We start from the raw sequence: 3,565 nt of genomic DNA, 5'->3' as shown, positions 1-3,565 counted from the left end.
TATGAGTAAAAATATCCATAGTTCTTTAGCTTGCAGTAATTTTCATGCACAGAGTGTGTTCTCTGATTTTTTCAGTATGCTTAAAAAAGAAAATGCTGTCTGATTTTTGTTGTTGTTGTTGATGATTTGTTGTTTTAAACACAGATTATTTTCAAAGTAGATGCTCCTGTTTTGGGAAATCCGTCAACAGTTACTGGGCTAAGATGTTTCAACAGAGAGGTAAGACGCAATTTCCCATTGCTGGAAATTTTCTGTTAGGAGATAAGAACACAGTAAGCAAAACCAGATGAACCTGAGACCACACTGTCAAAGTGTCACATTTGCCAAGATTCAGCTGTGCCACCTCACTGGGGAGATAACTGAAACAGGTTCCAATTAACAAGAAGTGTATGTGCGTATATGTGTGCAAAGGCCTCCCTCACTTGATCACTTACACTGAGCTTCCTAATATAATGTTGATTGATGTTTCTTAACCTAGCCACAGAAACTGGTAGAGGATATAGGAATAATTTGGCTACCTCTTATCAGTAAATGAATTAAATTGTCTGCAGTAACAAATGATTTTGCATGCCTTAATCTTCTTTATTCTTCCAGCTAGTTTGGTACTCCAGCTCAGCTTTGATCTCTTTTTCTTCTTGTTACTCTTTCATTTATCAGTTTAATTTGCTTTTTTTAATATTAGAATGAAAGTTAGGGACTACAGTTTACCAAAGATTGTATACTTAGTGTATATCATACACTTCTAGCAAGTGGTAGAGGATTAGGAGTAAAATTATAGTTTACTGCACAAGGGAAGTTTACTACGAGAAGATAAGCCTAAAACAAATGCAAAGAAGTCCATTTGTCCCCCACAAAGTCTTCTGCTTAAAAAAAGGTCTTGGTATAGTACTTTCTTTGGCATATAAAACCAATGAGAAAAAGCCTGACAAGAAGACTGTGTTAACATGCGTAGATTTTTTTTTTCTTAAGACTTTTATTGCCATCTCTACTTTGTTACACTCCATCCATAGCATATGTAATATGAATGATCCTAAGAAAAGTAGTTCAGCTCTGTAATTCTATTACCTTCATAATAATAGCATAATAGATAAGATATATCTATCAAAATTCTGTCAGAAAATTATCTATTCATTCTGGTCTTCCTTTTTGCTTTATTTTTCTTATCTTCCAGTAGCATATACTTGAGTTTCTACTCAATACCTCTCTCAAAGTCACACTTAAATAAATAAATAACGAAGAACTTGAGGGGGAAAAAAATATTCTTCTCTTCTTGAACTCAAGCTTTTTAAAACTCTCTTTTACTTTCCTTTCCACATAAAAATGTCCAGCTACTTTTTTATCTGCCTATCCTTTACTATTCCCTAAACCATCTCGCTGAGAAGCTAAAGACTCACCTTGCACTTCTCCCATGTATGCAGGATATTTTTTTCCTCAGCCTGGCTCCTTTTCCTGCAGGCCACACATGAGCTCTTACAAGCCTCTCCCACTAATGTTCCTGGTCTTCCTGCCTGCCCCTTGGAGCTAGGCCACATTGCACAGCTACAGTGAGGATGGAGTACTGTCACTATGGGTTCCAGTGGCAAAAGATAGGCAAAAAAGTTGAGGTATTCCATGTATTCTTTCCCCTCTGTTTTCACTGACAGTAGCTGACAAACTATTTTGCTCTCCGTGATGAGGTGACAGGCATAGATGAGATGGGGAGGCAGCAGATGTGGTGTATCTTCATTCAAATGCGTCCTTCGGCACACCCTCCCATACTCTCCTTATCACCTAACTAGTGAGAAATAAGCTGGACAAGTAGATGAAAAGATGAAGAGAAAATTAGCTAGACTGCCAGGCTCAAAGACTAGTGGTCAGTGGTGCAAATTCTGGCTGGCAGCCAGTACTTTAAGGTCTTCATTACCAATCCGGATGACAGAATGTACTCAGCAAGTTTGCAGATGGCACCAAATTGGAGGAGCAGTCAGCACACTGGATGGCAGAACTGCTATTCAGAGAAACCTGAACAGAACAGAGAAATGCACTGACTTCTTGGAGTGTAACAAGAGCAACCACGATGATGTACATCTAGGATGGAAACACATCAAGCAATGAGAGGAGAAGCTGGGAGCCAAGTGTCAGGAAAGCAGCTCTGCAGAAAAGGCTCCAGGACTCCCAGTGAACAAGTTGAACACAAGCCACTAGCCGTAACAGTGTAGCATAGGCCAACTGCATCCAAGTCTGCATTACTAAGATCATCCTATCCGTTCATTTGGTACCTGCAAGATAACTTATAAGATATCACAAGTTGGACATGATCCACAAGGAGCACCAAATCCAATGCCTGGCTCCAAATAGGACAATCCAAAATCCTAACCATGTGCCTAAGAGAGTTGTCCAAATGCTCCTTGAGCAGCTTACAGACTATTATGATCAATTCTGGAACTCCTAGCACATGAAAGGTACTGATATACTAAGTGTTTCTGCAAGATTACCAACAAGATGATCAATGGACTAGAAAGTATGAAGTGTCAGGAGAGGCTAAGAGAACAAGGCCTGTTCAGCTTGCAGGAAAGGAAGCTAGTTTCTGTGTATAACTGCTGGGCAAGAAGACACTGAGAAGATGGTGCTGGAGTCATATTGTGGTGCACAGTGAAATCTAACAGTCACAAATTCCAGACAAGACAGGTAACGGGGCCTGAGGTAGGATAAGTAAGAATACAGTGACTGTGGTTAAGTACTGGAATAGGTTGCCCTGAGAGGTTGTGAAATTTCCGTTTTGCAGATAAATGTTTAAGATTAAATGGAACACATAACTGAGCATCCTCAGATCATGTCTGTTTGGAACAAAATGTTGGACTAGATGGTCTCTGGAAGTCCTTTTCTGTGTAAACTGTACAAGTCTTATGTCTATTTAAAGGACTTTTGAAAATGTGGAAAAAAAAGGAAATGGCATAACATTATGTCATTTGCATATGGGTATTCATCATATATTTAAATATATGTAAAACTAAATTTCTTTTCAAATAGATACTGCAATTTGTAGAAGGCACATGCAGGGAATTGATGAATGATTGAATGGTGCTTTTAGAAAAAAATGAATACAAAGTACAAGAAACTGAGTCATTTTCAAGTTTGAGCATAGTTGCTATAGACTGCCTAGTATAATAAAAATTTTGTTTAAATTTCTTAGAAATATCTGCTTTAAAAGTTTCTCTCTGTTTCTCTCAACTGTTTCAATTATTTTCCATGTAGATAATTAAGATGAATATGAGATGCATTTGATTGATACATATATCATCTACATGTAAGTAACACATTTTGAGTTTCAAATAATGAGATTATCATATTTATTGTTTTTATCTTATTTTCTTACATTTTAGACAAGTATAGAAACAGTTCTCTTGTATAGCATATGTTGTAAAAAATATGGCCTCTGTAGAAAAATGATGTCCACTTACTGTATTAAAAATATGAAGCTCATTCCCAATAAAATCTCTGAGAAAATGACTGTGAAGAAGCTACAAAACCACACTACAACTACACTACTGTGAATGAAACTACAAAAAATGGTCCTCTTAACATG

This window comes from Tympanuchus pallidicinctus, unplaced genomic scaffold, assembly GCF_026119805.1.
Source record: "Tympanuchus pallidicinctus isolate F22 unplaced genomic scaffold, pur_lepc_1.0 scaffold2, whole genome shotgun sequence".
Taxonomy (NCBI): Eukaryota; Metazoa; Chordata; class Aves; order Galliformes; family Phasianidae; genus Tympanuchus; species Tympanuchus pallidicinctus.
The sequence above is the reverse complement of the archived record's forward strand: the minus strand, read 5'-3'. Positions refer to the sequence as shown.